The 17,666-nt window shown below is 42.6% G+C and overlaps 1 protein-coding gene and 1 long non-coding RNA gene across 3 annotated transcripts in view; one reads left to right on the top strand and one right to left on the bottom strand.

Moving 5' to 3' along the window:
- The window catches only part of EFNA5 (ephrin A5), a 292,897-nt gene that overhangs the window by 69,103 nt on the left and 206,128 nt on the right, over positions 1–17,666 (top strand). The window lies entirely within an intron of this gene.
- Positions 1–17,666, bottom strand: part of LOC132659849 (uncharacterized) — an 87,511-nt gene that overhangs the window by 61,775 nt on the left and 8,070 nt on the right. The window contains exon 2 of the long non-coding RNA XR_009600754.1: positions 1–17,666. This exon is cut by the window's left edge and continues 61,775 nt beyond it. This is a non-coding gene — a long non-coding RNA (uncharacterized LOC132659849).

The following is a 17,666-nucleotide window of genomic DNA, read 5'->3' as shown; positions in this document are numbered from 1 at the left end:
CAGCAAGCTCCCTACAGGAAGATTTTCCTGGAACCATACACTGGCAATCACTCTTTTTGCCTCAGCAGATCGCCAAAGTTTTATCACGTGCTCTATAGGTAGCTGCTTTGCATTCAGTGTTTGATGATAAGTCTTTCTAGACTGCAGTGATACTTAGGACGGTGGCCTGCCAGGCTCTTCTGTCCACAGAATTCTCCAGGTGAGAATACTGGAGTGGGTAGCTATTCCTATCTCCAGGGTCTTTTATGGACCCAGAGATCAAACAACCAGGTCTCCTGCATTGCAGGCAGATTCTTTACCATCTGAGCCACCAGGAAAGTCCTTATAATTACTGTATGATTAAAAATTCCCTATCAATTTCTGTTGTCTGTAGAACTTCTACTTGATTTTACATTTTACATTTTGAGTTAATGCATTCGTGAGGTTAAAAATCAACCCAATATTAAAAGAAACATATTGTTTGCCTTCCACCCTTGCCTCTCTCCGCCTGGTCCCCGCTATCCTCTGTAGAGAGAACCTCTTTTATTAGAGTTTTGAGTGTTCCATTTTTGTACAAATACAAGCACATCCAAATATATATTTTTATAATCCCTTCTTTCTTCCTCAAAGCATATTATACTCAGAGCTTATTATATCCTCTGTTCCGTACCTTGCTTTTTAAATTGGAGATTTAAATATGAAAATTCCATATCAGTACACAGAAAGCTTGCTCATAATTCTTTACAACTTCATTTTACTGTGTGGATGTGCTATAATTTATTTAGGTGGTCCCTAGTGGTGGGCCCTTGGGTTGCTGGCAGTAATTTTCTATGTAAGCCATGCTGTCATATATGAAACCTTGTGTACATATTTCAGATGTGTGCCTACAGAACTTTATCCTGTTTCCTTGCCCATTTCCTTGTAGACCTTATAAGCCACTATAAAACTTGAGTAAACATGATTTTTTTAAATCTGCTTTAATATATCCACAATACTTACTAAATAGAGAAACAATGTCTTGAACTTCAGGATGCCCCCAGTCCAGAGTTCTGGTGTTTCATTTGAACCTAATTGATGCCTAATTCTTTGGGCACCTTTAAGTCAGAGAATTGAGCTAAAAGACAGTGAATGTAAGCTTTCTACATGCATAGGAGTTAAAGAGTTAAACTTTGTGGTAGTTTACCATGCAATGAAATATTAAAATTTTAATTAGATTATTGGCTACTTTAGAGAAAAGGAATGAAAAGTGTTATATTACAGCTTAAGAACTGAGAATTTAAATGTAACTGGATGAGCAACAAATTAGTGTCATAATAGACTGGCCAGGGAGGGTTCCTAACTCTGACTCTGAATTCTCACTGTTATAGGCCTTTTATATGTTGCTGTCTAGGTATTCATGGTTTCAGAAGTTGCTTTGTGGGGGCATTTGTAATTCATAGCCTCCCAAAGGAAAGGCTGTAACCTTCTCAAGTGAATAATTCTGTTTTATTCTCTGGTTTTTCATTTTCCTTGTATTCCTCATCATACAAAGAGTCTGTGGGCCATTATGAATCTTGCTATTTCTATATTTAAGCATAACTAGTTTTCCCAGAATGTAATTTCCTCTATTCATGGATAAATTCAGTTTACTGCTTACCATCTGTCCTTTTGGAGTATTTAGTATCCCACTCAGTTTGGTGTTAGAGCCAGTCACTATGGATAAGATGTTAAAAATGAGGCAGAGAGCAGGGCAAGACGCAGGTAAGGGAAGTTACTCAGCTCCTCTGAGCTAAGTACTTTACAGGGGAATCTCATCTGTAAAATGTGAGTGAGTACAAGCCCCGTGTCTTCCCTCTGTGTTACCGAGAGGTGCATGGTGGTGAGGCCTGGGGAACGCCCACACGGGGTTTGCAAGGATCTCATTCCATAGCGGAAATGGTAGATGCTCTACGTGCATCACTTTTTGAGTTTCTCTTGTCTTTGAAGACTCTCAAGGGTTATTAGAAATGGCTAAAAAAATTGTTCAAATGATCTTTAAAGATTTTCTTATTCAAAAATAGGAAAATGACTCTGGAAGCTGTTAAGAGATCTACATTACCGTCCTGTGATTGTTTGTTCTCTCTAGTTTGTTGAATACTTCTCTCTCTCTCTCTCTCTTTTTTTTTTTTTTCCTGGCAGTTCATTAGGAATTCTGTTGGGGGATGCACTTCTATCAGCACATTATCAGCAGCTGAAGAATTTTCAGTTTTCTGCTCACTCAGTGCTTGTAAAAATTGAATATATATCTCTTCCCCTTTATCATGTTGAAAATCTCCGGTTCATGGTCTGTTGAAATTCATCTTGTTATATTCGAAATGCATCTCCTGGAAGCAGCAACAATGCCCAAGACTTGAGTACACCTAATTCTCAGTGTTTTTGTTTCAATTCCTTTTCTACACTTTTTACTTGGAGGTATTTTGTTTTAATCTTCCCTTCCCCTCTTCTCTAGCCAAGTTTTTTGTTTGTGAAAAGTCATATTTTTCCAAGCTATATTCTGTGTGATACAATATGGCTGGGTTTCAAGATGTTCCTCAGCTCTTGCATCCAGCTACTAATTCAGCGCTCTGAAAAAAACCCTAAATGATGTTTGTGGTGATGGGTCAGTGCCAGTGGAAGGAAATAATTTTGCAGAAGATGAATCCATTTCCAAGTAATGTTGGCTGGGTTGAAGCTTACATTGGAATTTGTTAGGCTGTCTGATAGAAAACCAAATTTGACCAAGACAAGGCTGTGTGTATACACTGTCTTTGTCTCCTCCCGTATACCTTATGCTATGTGTGTGTATATACATTATACAGGGTATGATTTCACTTTGATAGTTAATGTTAGGCGTTAAAAGGATTAAAATAGTAGCATTCATTCCCCTTACTATATAAAGTTTTTTGGTGGGTGTTTAAAAAATATATTAAATCAAATTTTATAATAATGAGCTATCTTCTAAAACAGTTTTTTTGTTTTAATGTGTCTGGCTGTTCAGCTGTATTTCATTTAATCACTGCAGCAGTTTAAGAAGTGTTATCAGTCTTAATTTACAGGTGACAAAGTAAGCTTGGAGCAGTTAAATAACGTACTCAAGGCCATTGAATTAATAAGTGGCAGAGCCAGATCTGGGGTCTTGGAGTCTTGCTGTCACTGATCCAGTTTTTGATTGATCTGTCTTAGTGAAGTGCCAGTGAGATTTCACTTTAAGACTGACTTTGTTCTGGTTTTCTCAATATATAGAATCTCAGTGGCGACAACAGTAGAGTCCTCAGTATTTTCTCTTGTCCACTCCGGACAGGGGAGGGTGGTGTGGTGTGGACATAACCTGCTAGTTACATATATCCTGTTGCTGGCAGTTGGAGAAATTTCAGTTTTACAAGTTGAGTAACTTTCCGAATGCTTTGATGCCAGAGATTGGGCTGTCTTCCAGATGATCAAAATTATTATTGATAAGTTAATAAAAGAAAAAGGAAAGACATCTGTTATCACTTTCTACTAGGAAAATCATGTTTTCTTCTAACAAGATAGTTTTTAAGTATTAATAAAATCGTAGCTTTACTTCTTACCCTTGAATTTTATTTCTCAGTCTTGATTTGAGAAGCAGAAGTAGAAAGCAGGAAATATTTTTGCCTAGACAACTTAAGAAAAATAAGCAGCTGGAGTCTTGTGACGATCCCCTGCCGGCAGTCTAAGTCTTTTTGCTTGCTTCCACCTGGAAGTATAAGTGCCCTTTCCCCGACTTTCACTTTTTCAGGTTGATGTGCCGTTTTCTCTTGGTAAGTAACGCTTATGGGGTATAGTGTATCCTCATTTTAGATACTAGGGAATTGAGGGTTGGAAGGCATAATCGTCTTGCGCACAATACACTCAGCTAGCAGGGGCAAGGCTGGGACGCACATTTTGGTCGTCTTGTCCAGAATCTTACGCTTTTGATCCCGGTGCTTAGTGTCCACGCTGAGGGGCGTGGTGTGCCTTGTGGCATTGCGGGGGCTAGGGTGCTCAGAAGTGAGTCCTGCTCTGAATAAGTGTTACAGTTTTGGAGAGAGTGGAGTTCATAGTAAAGTAATTTTATTTTCCCTGTGCGTCTTCCCCAGAATGAGTTACCGCTGCTTTTCCTGTACAGGGTATTTATTGAATGATGAGTTTAAAAGGGTACATGGCGATACATAACAGCTGATCTTCGTGTTAATGGTATAGTTAAGCTTTTTATGATAGAGTGAGGTGATTTTGATTATTAGGGTCTGGTCCAGGCTTTGATCAGACATATCCATTTCATAATGAGCCCCCGGTTGTGTAGTGAGTTCTGCCTTTTATTACACTGTACAGAGAAATTCCTTTGTAAAGAATGACTGACTTCTCTTCCTCTTAGGAAGATTAATAGTTTTTCACTCTTAATGAGGTTCCATCTGCTCATCTGGCCTTCCACTCTAAAGGTTATACTTATTACCATATTCAAAAACCAATCCAACTGTGTAATCAAAGTTAAAAAAATTTTTTTTTTAAACCAAAGGTTCAATCTTGGTTTTTATAATGTACTTCTTTGGTTACTAGAGTGGGGACGGGTAACTCCACTTCCTTCTTTTTCCATGTTTTCTTGGATTCCGCTTCGCTGCTTCTTGTCATCCATCCACCCACCGCAGATCACGCAAATTAAACTATATGATACAAGATACAGTACTGAAAGCAAGGGCGCTCCCACGCAGCCGCTGTCCGGCCCGAGTCTCCTTTGGCATCCAGGTCACGAAAGCGAGCCAGGGAGAGCCCCCAGTGCCGTCTGCGTGTGGGAATCCGATTCGTGGCCCGTTCCTTTGTGTTCTCCTCCTTTCAAGCGGGGCGCTTCGGCATCTGCAGCAGAGCCCGGGGGTCCCGTTGCCTGCGGCCCCCAACAGGGCACGTCTGGGGGGCGCCGGGCGAGGGGGCTGGCTGGAAGCTAGCAGGCCTGACTGTGTAGCTAAAAATATGAATAAATGAAGTTCCATGCCACAAATGGAGTAAAATTTGATGATAGGGGATTACTGGAACATTTTATTAACTGGGGTTTTGCTGTAAAAAAAAAATTAGCTTTTGAAAAAAGTTCAATCTCTGAGCCTCTGTGGAAGGGTTTGGCCCGGGGATGGTGGTGATGACGGCCCCTGGCACGGTTATGCAAACCCTGCGCCGTCACACCCTGCAGTCACCGAGCTCATTTTTTCCTTTTTGCTCTCTCCCCCTCTCCCCTCCTGCCCTCGCCTACCTTCCCGCTTCCCTTGCCTTTCTGGGCCCCTGCCTTCCCCGGCCCACCCCTCATTATCAGCCTGGGGTAGCGCTGCCGACTCGTCCAATCTCATGGTTTAGAAGGTAACGACAAATGAGTGTCAGTACGCATAATCTTTAAAATCCACCTGACCTTCCAAGTTGGTCTTTGATAAAAAGATCCTAACGATCGTCCGCACTACCACAAACGCTGTCATTTCCAGTACAGGTGAAGCAGGTTGTCGCAACAAGGCAGGTGTGTCCAAGCTTCCCATATGATTTGAAACAAGACGCCCTTTTTCCATTCCAGTTTAATTTTTCCAAGGGCTAGTCATGAAAAGCAGTGAAAGCACAAGCGCATACCTTGTTCTGCCTGATCCTTTTTTACTAAACGAATAACCTTTTTTTAAAAAAGAAAGAAGGGCTTCTCTACTAGGCAGAATATAATTCTAGTTTAGTAGCTTTACTTAAAAAAAAAAAACACTAGATTATAATCAACTAAAGGATATTCCGGTAGAAAGAGGGTGCTGGCTGGGCCAGGAGAGGGATTAGCCACGAGCTGTCCTGGGAGACCTAGGGTAAGTGTGTAATTACTTGATGAGGAGGGGGTCCTTTCACAGCAGCAGCCTGCCTTTCACTCAGCATGGTCTTTTCGGTTCTGTTTCTTTTTTTCCCATTTACGTCTCTTAGATCTGTGGTTCTCAACACCGGCTGCACGTTTAGAATCCCCTTGGGGCTGTGGAGAGCGTGCTGGGACCCCACCCTTGGAGAGTCCACTGTGACAGGCGTCAGGTGAGGCCAGAGTGGTGGTGGGTTTCCTGTCTCTCCAGGGGATTCTAATATGCAGCCTAAACAGGAGCGGTTGGCTGCGAAGGTTGACCAGCTGTCTGAGTAAGTGGGCGTGCCTTACAACTGCAGAGTAAGTGGGTTTGAGTCAGAGGCCAAGCAGTTTCCCCACTGAAGTCTCAGCCTTCTCGACCACTTGTCATCGAGCAGACTGGCTGGAAATCCCTGCTTCCAGAGGGAACAGACGTGTTCTCCTGATGCACAGCCACCGAATGGCTCAATGCTGAAGTCTGGTTCTCGGCTAGGAAGAGGCGCAGCCTTCTAGAACAGTCTGGCCTTGCGTTGACAGTCGCGGATGGATGATTGACAGCAGGCAGTGTTGTGTAGATACATCTGATGCATCTCTTGCCCCAGTCAGGGTCCCTCAGCTGCTCTCAGAGCTCTTTCAAACTTGGTGCCAGTGTACATCCTCGGACAGCAAGGAATTTGCACAGAAGCTGCTAATAAGGGGCCTGAGCGTACCACATGCTACAGCTTCTTCTGGGGGTCAGTTCCCCACTTCCCTTGTCATATTTTTCACTGCTGGTTTCGTGAAACATTAACAGATTTTGCTTCACTGATGCTTTTTCTTGTGGCTACTCAGAAAAATGAGTCAAAGAAGCTCGGTTTATTCCCGTCTGCACTGTGGCTTATAGGCTGAACTCACTCCCAGGAAAAATGGCAGAGGGCTCCCTGGCTGGTTTTGGTGGAGGCATTAGAAAGCCTGATGGTTTCATCACAGCCGGAGATGTCCCTTCACCTCCCTAGCTGTAGACTGCTTCTCAGCACCTACTGTTCGCCTATGCTCATGGGTCTGCATTGAAAAGGCCCTGTCTCCTCTCTGAGGTCCTTCCCTTCTACAGGCTTTCTGTCTCTAGAGCTTTTTGGTAGGAGTATTGTGAGAGGGGGTCCCCTGACCTCCAAGGAATTTAGAGTTTAAAGCCATATATAAGAAATCATATCATTGGTTTGCCTCATTTCCTGTATTCAAGGTCCATTTTAAATAATTCTTTGTGTGTGGTCAGATTTTCTAGTTTAAAAAAAATGAGAGAATTCACAGAGTGTTTAAAATCTGTGTTACAAATGACCATACATTATTTGGCTTAGCTTTGCTCAAAAACAGGGGCTGGGTTTACATTCATTCATTGACTTCTTGGTCAGATTTGTGTACTGAGTGTGTGCTGTGACTTAGTGAAGGTTTTGTATAATTGAAGGTCTCTCTCAGTTCAGTTCAGTCACTCAGTCGTGTCCGACTCTTTGCGACCCCATGAATCGCAGCACACCAGGCCTCCCTGTCCATCACCATCTCCCGGAGTCCACTCAGACTCACGTTCATCGAGTCAGTGATGCCATCCAGCTATCTCATCCTTGGTTGTCCCCTTCTCCTCCTGTCCCCAATCCCTCCCAGCATCACAGTCTTTTCCAGTGAGTCAACTCTTCACATGAGGTGGCCAAAGTACTGGAGTTTCAGCTTCAGCATCATTCCTTCCAAAGAAATCCCAGGGTTGATCTCCTTGCATTCCAAGGGACTCTCAAGAGTCTTCTCCAACACCACAGTTCAAAAGCATCAATTCTTCGGCACTCAGCCTTCTTCACAGTCCAACTCTCACATCCATACATCACCACTGGAAAAACCATAGCCTTGACTAGATGGACTTTAGTCGGCAAAGTAATGCACGAATCATTTTTTAAATGTTGGAAGCCAGCATTTACTATGTCTATTAACAGTAGTAAAAGTAACTGCTTTGAGAAATAGGCTGGAATTTATGTTGGTCTTGTCTGTCTACTCTGATTTTTTTGTAAAGTTTGATCCTTCATTGATGCATTCAGGAGATCTTAACAGGTGTTAAGCTCTTTGAGCTCTCCCAGGTGTCTCAAACTCAATTGCCAATAAAGGCCAAGAGGGTTACACAAATAAGTGAGGAAGATGGTGTGTTGTGGAAAGAAGTGTGACTGTGGTCATCTGGAGAGAGCAGGCTCTACTTCACAGGGCAACTGCTGTTCAGCTCTGTGGCTAGACATGAATATTAATATGATAGTGTTGCCAGATGTTAACATATTTTTATGACAAACTAATAATCTCGATTTTTAGGTCAATTCAACACTGACTTTAAGTCTTGTTTTTTTAAAAAAAATCCTGTGCCGGCCAAGTAAACCTTGTGTGCAGGCTGAGAATTTTTGTGACCTCTGACGTTTTGTGGCTCTGTTCCCTGCACCCTACCCAGCCCCCAGTATGTGGAAACTACTTGAGTGGGGTAGCTTAGTTTTAAATATATTCTCAGCACTGAGAATTGCATGTTAAGTAATTAAAACTCATTGAAACAGCAGATGGTAATAAAATATGTACAATGATAGATTCATTTCACACATAAACTCCCCTCTTGACCCACCCACACAACTGTTAAAATTTTTACATGAAGACCCAAACTGGTTACAAGCGTCTGTGCTTATTGGTGTGAAAAATGCTCATAAATATGGGCATGTAAACTATCTGAGTGACTATCTCAATGAGTTCTGGTCACATTATTTCTCAACACAACTTCTGAACGCAGCTGTGGTTGCGGTGGGCTTGGTCCAGGCCCATGGCTCTGGAGCACGTGGGAATCTTGCCTTCGGTGTGATGCCTGCCGTTTACGTTTAAGATAGATTCATGCCGGTGACTAGAGATCCCAGATCACTGACCTTTGACACAGAGCTATAAATTCCGCTCCCTCTGGATGGAACTCGTTTGGAAGTATTTCAAGAATGTTATTCTTCCTAGGGTTGTGGTTTGGAGGGCAGAGGCTAGAGTATAGGAAGGAACTACCACCGAAAGAGAGCTGAGCTAAGCCTGTTTCTTCAGCAATTTTTGTGGAACTCTGGACTGTTTTCCTCAGTCATTGACATTCATCCTCTTAAGCGCTTTGATAGACGGCATTCTTGGTGTACAGGTGAGGAAACCACCAAGGTAAAGAAGCCTGGTTTGTCTATCCAAGATGACTGTCTCTAATAAGGCTCAAAGTTAGCACTCATTAATGCATTTCTGGGCCACCTCGTAATCTGAGGTGTGTAACTGGCTATGGGCAGAGGCACCCTTGGAGCCAGGGCATGGAGGATGCGTAGCTGTGGTCTCTAATCCCATATAAATGCGGTCATATACGTAAGACAAGGTGATATAGCAGTCCGTTGTCAAGAGAAGGCAGGAGCATGAAGGAATTCTTTTCCTTGCAAGGTTTATAGGGGGGAAAATTTAGGAAATCAAAAGTGTAAGCAAAAAGAGAACAACCCAAGTCATTTAAGTTGACTTAGCAAGGGGGAACACTCAAGCAAACAGATGCTTTAGTGCCTAAGATGATTGCTTCCACAGAAACCCCTCTCCTCTCTGGGGATCAGTATCACTAACCAAGGGAGAAAGTAAACAAAAAGTGTTAAAACATGATGTCTTCTGGACTTAAAAAACAAACCAAAACAAACAATGGTGATAAAATAACGAAGAGGCAAATTGCCTCCTTCTCAAGTCCCATTTGGGAGATATACTTCTTTGCAGAGGAAACCTCATCGAGTTGAGCTTCATTCCACAGTTTTTAAATATTTACTATGGAAAAGAGTACTCATTCTCTTTACTGACATGTATGTGTGTGTGTGTGTGTGTGTGTGTTTATAATTAGTTTTCATTCTTTGGCGCCTCCTTAACTCAATTGGATATTAGCAGAGCCCTTGATTATATCTCTTCCCTCCTCCTTGTTTTAGGTATTCCAGTCACTTTGCTTTTTGCAATCTGAATAAAAGGAGATCTGGGAATTAAAGGACTGATTCTGGTCCTTTCAGCAGTTTGGGACTTAGTCTCTGAGAAAGTTAAATCTGTTGCTTATATTTAGCTTGTGGCTCTCTGTAGACTTAGTTCATTCATCCTGCTCCTCCTTGTCAGGCATAATTCAGTTGGCTTCAGGTGCCTAAATCCATGACTATCTGCATAATTTCTCTTTGAGTTTATTCTCTTTGCTCCAAATTTGCAGCCTCTTGAAGTGGCCAGTCTGCTGGCCATCCGCAGACTAAGTTTCACTCTCAGGATGCCACACACCGGGCGGGGCTCGGGGCAGACTGTCAGCAGGGTCGAGTGCTGAAGCCTTTTCCCGAGCGAGCTGAGGACCTCCGGTACCTTGCACAGGAGCTGGAGTGGTGTGCACAGGCTCCACTCTGCACTGCAGCCGGAGCACCTGTTCAGTGAGAAGAATCAGCTGAATTACTAGACGTGATTGATGTTTGTGCAAAACATAGAACATTTGTTTTTCTCTCCTTGTGGTTAATGCTCAGCTTGATCATTTAAATGAGGCTCTTTCTCCTCTCTCTCTCCCCACCCCTCTCTACATTCTATTGAGCACATTTCTTTTCCTCTCAGCCTTTGTCTCCTGGGCACTAACAGTTGCTAAATGTTTCTTATGAAGATAATATATTTAGGAAAAATTTTCATTCAGGTTTGTAATGCTAGCTTGCCCCTTTCTACAACACAAGCAGTGAAATGCAGATATGATACAGTTATCGTCCCCAAGTTAAGTCATTTTAAAGTGTATGCACGTCATATATAGTTTTTAGTAATCTCTCGGCTATAGAGCATAAACTGGTCTATGAACAAGGATGGCCTGATGAAGCTCGCTTCCTTGTGAACATGGCTTGGGTGGAATCAGCCAATTTCAAGGCAGATTAGTGGCAGTGCAGAGATAAATAGGCAACGAACATCACTTGAAGAAAAGGGAAATCTCAGCACATCCTCTTCCAGGGAGTGAGGACACAGTGGGCGTGACCAGGACTGGCCCGTTTCTGTGTTCTAACCCTGCAGCCGCGTGCTGAGAGGCCTAGTGGCCGCTGCTGTTGTTTTCTGGTTTTTAATACAAATAAAATCTGGTTGTTTTGAAGACTCATTCCGACCACGTAAGCAGCAAGTAGAATGTGAATAGTCTTCCCAAACTGGGGTTTGGCTTGTCTAACTTCTTGCCAAGTCATATTTTTAAAGGAGTTTTTGTGTGAGCCAGAGAAGGTCATTGCGAGGTTGCAGTTTCATCCTTGCACGTGGCGAGTCACGTGGCCCTCCCAGATTGTTTGGCTTCCGTCACTTTTTCTCTTGTGTAAGTTGGTTTGCAGCCCGAGGCTGAGCATCCTAGCGCCTGTGACTGTTAGTGTCGTGCACGGAGGCTGTGCAGGTCTCTCAGCATCTCCTGCCTGGGTTGTTTTCCTGCCCTTTAAAGAGTGGCTACTGCAGAAGAGAGGAACCTTCGTCGTATCTTAAAATTGTAGGCGACAAAGACAGAGAAGTGATGACATTGTCTTGGTGGCACAGAGCCTAATCGCAGTCACACATATAGCTTCATGTGGAAATGCCTGATTTTCGTGCCTCTAAGAACCTGACACGTTGTTTCTTCCACTTTCCCTCCCCATCTTTTCTCCCCGGCATACAAGTAGGTCAAGAAGCCTTTGGAGAGTCCTGAAATAACTTGCAGGTTTCTTTGGAGGCCAAGAGGCTTCCACTTTTACTACTTTCCTAATTTTCCATCAAAAGGAGGAGCGGGGACAGGCAGAGAAGGGAGATGCCTGATCTGGTTAAGCCTGTGAATCAACATTTTTCTGTTTCATACGTATTACTTATTTAAGTGGCTCTTGACTGCCATTAGGATTTCCTTACAATTCTAACCCTATGGCCCCTTATTTTCCCTTGTCCTCTATATTTTGCTAAAGATACAGGTGAAAATAAATGGAATCTCTAAGAGATTTGGTGTGTCTATTAAGCCTACATTGACATACAAGTCTGGGGAGATTCCATAAGAAAGACTCTAGCTGGTCCTCTATATCCATGTAAGATGACACCTAGACATATCTGAAAAGCATTTCTTTACTCCAAAAACAGAGACTCTGTGGTGTTCTTTGGCAATGCATTGACATACTTAAAAGCTGAAAAACTTCTGGAGACCAAGTTGTCTCTAGTTTTCAACCTGAATTATTTCCTTAAAATAACTAATGTTTGAAGGAGTGCTCCTGGTTTCCCTTCTGAACTGAGGCTTTGCTTTATAGAGCAGGCTGTTCCTTTAAGATGAGTGGTGGTGGTGGTGGTGGTGGTGGTTTAGTCGCTCAGTCGTGCCCAACTCTTGCGACCCCATGGACTGTAGCCCACCAGGCTCCTCTGTCCATGGGATTCTCCAGGCAAGAATACTGGAGTGGGTTGCCATTTCCTTCTCCAGGGGATCTTCCCAACCCAGGAATTGAACCCAGGTCTCCTGCATTGCAGGCAGATGCTTTACCACCTGAGCCACCAGGGAAGCCCTTTAAGATGGGTGCATTTCTATAAATGCTAGGCCATTGGAGCAATTTTCCCATTGACTTGTATCATAAAATTGAAAACCACATTTAAACCACTCCCTGCACTTAAAATGTATGTGTTAATGGATAATAATTATTTTGGGGAGAGAGGTAGTAAAAAATAGTCATCAAGTAAAAATACCCCAGGGATGACTAAAATACAGTGGCACCAGGTACCTGCTTGTGAGCCTAGATGCGTGCGTGGGCAGTGTGTCCGGCACTTTTACGTTCTGTTCATGGTCCTAAGTCCTTCCTCAATCTCAATCTCCTCTTCCCAAAGATGGATTTAGGAGGTCTGAGCTTTCCGTTGTCTACTCAATAACCCTAATTGGGGTGGAGATGTATTTGTTTATTGTCTTTCCTTTCATGCCATATAGGAAAGGCTAGCTTACTTTTCCTGATTTCTGGATATGAACTGCCTTTAAAAACCATGACTGTGAGCAATTATTTTCATAATTGCAGATCTTTATGTAGTACGTTTTATTTAGGCAGGCTTGATTCTTAATTGAGCATGATTGAATAAAAACATAAATACCTGAGTTTGAGCAATCTCGTTAGTCAATGAAAGAATCCAGAAACAAAGGAAAATATTGTAAACATGATGTTTTTCAGTTCAGCGGTATGAGAAGTCACATCTGAAACACTACACCCACTCCAGCACTAGCTGGTTGGGGATTTCGGTGTCAGTTTGGTTTTTCTCTTTGAGTGATCTGCTTTACATAGTGGTCTTCATTTGAGCAGCTTTACTTGCCCGTGCTATCCAAAGTAGTAAACAGACCAGTGAGCTAAACTGTCCCCAAAATGTAATTTCATTTTATACTATATAATATCTTCCACTAATTTATCACCGTCCAGATATTCTTATGTAACTTAACTTCTAACCACAGTTCTGAAATGTTTAGGGATAATTTCTGTTATGGCACTGTCTCAACTTCTCGCATGGAAAGAGAATTATCTTTTCCATACTTGAGGATTTAATTTTAAAGGACTGACTAACTTAATAAAGTCTTCTCCCTCCTTTTTTTTGGTACTTTGTTACTTCCCTTGTCTCGGGTAGTATATGTGATATCTGATCTGGTGTCCCATTGTTGGATTCATCCCAAGTTCATTATAAAAATTCTGTTTCTTTATTTGCAATTTTAAGGTACAAAAGGATGCTATTCACAGATTTTCCTGTCTATGCATATGGTCTGATGTTATTTAGAATTTATCAGAACCCTAACTTGGTGACTGAATCACCATTCTCTCTTTTGGACTCATTTATCTGTCCAGATAAATTAGTTTAGGTGAAGTAGTTTAGGTGAATCTGGTGACTCCTGAATTCTGGTCACCTTGAAAGTTCGAGCTTGTTTCGTTGGCTTACTGCCCACTTCATCGGTCTCTAAAGAACAGAGTTCTGTTTTGTAGACCTTCCTAAGGGGGTTCTGATTGGTTCTGTGGAGAACATCCTGGTATTCTCAGAGCAGCCTGGGTCTCCTTACTATTCCCCTGGAGCTAACTGGAACCTTGGGGAGTGTTTGCGTGTGGTCTTTCTCTAGGGATGAGCAGTTCCCCAGGGGCACCGAGGGGATCCACGATGGATCCTCTTCTGAACTGTGACTAGGAACAGGGTCTTCATCTCCTCTGAGCTGTAGGTGAAGCGTACAGGTCACCAGATAATCTGCCTGTGTTTGACCTGCCTCTGTCATATCTGGTCTGCTGTGGGTGTCTTCCAGAGTTGGTGGTTAAAGGGATGAAAATAAAAGGCATCCACTGTTGTAACTGGATAAGAGCTTCTTCTTCCAAATAAAGTGCTCACTGGAAATAGCATGTCAGCATATCTATATTCAAAGCTACAGACAGGCCTGCTGGGGCAGTGCTGACATCCTGTCACACGGACCCTTTCCCGTCTTGTGTCCACTCTGCCTTGGCTCTCCAGCCATAGCATGACCCATGCTGGCCTTCAGAGTGTGCGTGCTCAGTTGCCCAGTCGTGTCTGACTCTTAACAACCCCATGGACTGCAGCCCACCAGGCTCCTCTGTGCATGGGATTTTCCAGGCAGGAATACTGGAATGAGTTGCCATTTCCTCCTCCAGGGGATCTTCCAGACCCAGGTATCGAACCCGTGTCTCCTAAATTGCAAGTGGATTCTTCACCGCTGAGCCACACTTCCTTCAAAGAGCAGGTGCTTAAGGAGTGAGTCCAATCCTACAAAGGACCCTCTTTGTTCTTATCAAGCAACAAGCTCTTCCAGCGACACTCTCATTCATTGAAAAGGTGTCTGAAGAAGCAAGTACACATTTCGTGAGTGAGGAAATTCAGTTCAGTTGAGTCCCTCAGTCGTGTCTGACTCTTTTCGACCCCATGAACTGCAACACGCCAGGCCTCCCTGTCCGTCACCAACTCCTGGAGTTTACCCAAACTCCTGTCCATTGAGTCAGTGATGCCATCTAATCATCTCATCCTCTGTCATCCCATTCTCCTCCTGCCCTCAATCTTTCCCAGCATCAGGGTTTTTTCTAGTGAGTCAGCTCTTCGCATGATGTGGCCAAAGTATTGGAGTTCTACCTTCAGCATCAGTCCCTCCAATGAACACCCAGGACTGATCTCCTTTAGGATGGACTGGTTGGATCTCCTTGCAGTCCAAGGGACTCTCAAGAGTGAGGAAATTATACACCTGATATTCTCATTGCCCTGCCAATGGCTGGTACATGGTAGTGCATAATTAATGTTTTTACAGCCAAATTATTATTGTGCCAGTAAACCCTGATATTTTTATATTTTCCCTTTTTAGGTATGTCAGTCTGAACCAGAAGTTTTGGTCAAACAAATGAGCCCTACTTCATTTTTAGTTGTTCTAATTTATTTGGACCTTTTCGTAGGCTGCTATGGTTCGGGGGGAGGGGGAGGGTCACTCTTAGGACAAAGGCTGCTAATTCATGTTAAGCTACCTTCTCACTTTTTCCTCAGGGAATATTTGGTTATGAGAACTTTGGATCTTTGCTTACCTCGATTTGATAGGATGAAGATTCTTTATCCTGGTTCTCTATTACTAGTTCATATATATATATATAAATGTTATACATATGACCTTGGTTTTGAACTTTAGAAGATGTCCTATTGTTTCCCTATAGGAGGGAATTAAAATTTCTGATCTGGGAGACTTAGGGCTCCTGTTGTTATAACCTTTTGGGCCATAAGGGAATCCTACCAACTAGATTATAGTTATTTACAGCTGTTTCCTTGAACAGCTAATCTCCTATTCATCTGTTGTTTGAGATGGAATGTGGAATCTATTGACATTGATCTGGCCGGAGAGTAGAAGAGGGGCAGAAGGAGACAGTGTGAGCACATTTGTTTCTACTTTCACTTTTCTGAACAAGATCATCATAAATTCTTTAGAAATTATGCTTGGTTTCATTCTAAGTCATTCATTATTTTGGATGGGATGAGAATTTTTAAAAATTATTTAAAAATGAGCTCCAAGGAATATCATCTGGACAATAATGATATTCCCAAATATTATACTCTGAGAAGTATAGTCTTTAGAAGGGCCTAGTCTGTCGCCAGGCACTAAGTCATTTATTATTTGTGATACTGTTTATATATGCTCAGGTGAACCAGACAGAATCTCAGTCTCAAATGAACTTCATTTTCTTATGTGGCTATGTTCAAGGATTTATAATACAAGTAGTTTTGAAATGTCTGTTCAGTCTACCAACATGTATTGAATAACTGCTATATGCCAGGCTGGGTACTGGGTGAGTGCGTTAGCATATCAAAAACACATAATTAGTGGTAACAGACTTGTAAATACTATTGAATCATTCTATTAAAGCAACTGTTTTGTATAGGTCTTCAATCTATCTTTTATGCACTCATCTTCCATTTGTTAATTTAAACCATCTCCTTAGAATGAGACTTGGGTGCTGGGGTTTGTCCAGGTACATGCCGAGAGTTGTTCTTTTTCTTTTGCTGAGATGAGACAGGGTTTGCGGTGCTTTCTGTCTCCGATTCTGTTTTGTTTGCACTGACCTCAACTCATACCGGTGATCTGAGGAGTACCCACGACAGGCCGCTCACTCACCCTTTCTAAATATCGCGTAGATGTTTTGGCTGCCTAATGTGATACAGGAGTCTTGGTTCTCAGGAGGTCGTGGGACATGCTTGTCTCTTAAGACATAAAAGGATCTGTTTTCCCTGCGCTAGAGACCTCAACTCTACTTTCTGTTCCCATTTACACACGAAGGCAGGCAGCTGCACGAGTGGAACTTGAGTCTAAATCACAGGGTGTTATAACATATGAAACTTGAATGTGGCAACTGTTATTGTCTGCAGTAGCGAACTGTCTGGGGAAATTCAATCTCAGCCTTGGACCTGACCGTGGAGGCTCCAACAGCCCCGGGTCACCAGTGCAGATGACTCTGAAACTGATTTTAAACCCTTTTCATCGGAACTGAAGTATAATTCTGGCCTGCAGCTTAATCAGATATTTGATGTGCTCTCCACTAGTGGAATTTTCTACCGTTTCTGGCTGTTACCGTCCCTAAAGACACAGTGGGTCTCTTTGCGCTTTGTTGTTCCTTCTTACGTCTCAGGAGTAAAGGACCATAATAATGAATAATCTCTCAGGATCCCATCACAGGGGGAATGAAACTTTTGCAAGTGGGGAATGAGGTAGATGAAATTGTTTCTAAAGCCTCTTTCAGGACTGTGGATGACGCAGTTTAAGCTGTATTAGTGTGTTCCAAGGTGAAAAATAGTATGTTACTGGAATTTTGGCCAAGGAGCATGCTGTGGGGAGAAGCGAGTTGGATCTGAGTTCCACGGGTGGCAGGGCGGCTAATGTTGTCCGCAGCCTGCACTGCTCAACTTTAATTAGATCTTGCTGCACTTGCTGTTATGTTTTGTATGCACACACATCTTAAAAACTTCTCATTCCAAGTCATTTTCCAGTTTCACCTCAAAGTACAAATTTACAGTAAAAATTATTAATGTACTGGCTCAGTGCTGAGATCAGGAAATTCCCTAAGCTCATTCTTCTTTTTAACATGCTGATTTTAGGATCAGAGATTCCTAGTGTTTGAAAGGCAACAAATTGACCAAAACAGCCAAGCTCTTGAGTGGACACAGCTAATGGAGTGGTACAACACAGTGTGTGTGCGGGCTTGCTTTTGGTGGTGGTTTTTCTCTGTCTTCCTCTCATTTCTTGTTTTTTTTTTCTTTCCCTGTGCAGCACTGTGGGAATTGTCTGTCTTTTTGCTTTGCAGTTCTTCACCCCAATTTATCATCATTTCAGATAATCCTGAAGAGAGGAAGATCC

Source organism: Ovis aries, chromosome 5 (genome assembly GCF_016772045.2).
Source record: "Ovis aries strain OAR_USU_Benz2616 breed Rambouillet chromosome 5, ARS-UI_Ramb_v3.0, whole genome shotgun sequence".
NCBI classification, from domain to species: domain Eukaryota; kingdom Metazoa; phylum Chordata; class Mammalia; order Artiodactyla; family Bovidae; genus Ovis; species Ovis aries.
The sequence above is the reverse complement of the archived record's forward strand: the minus strand, read 5'-3'. Positions and strand labels throughout refer to the sequence as shown.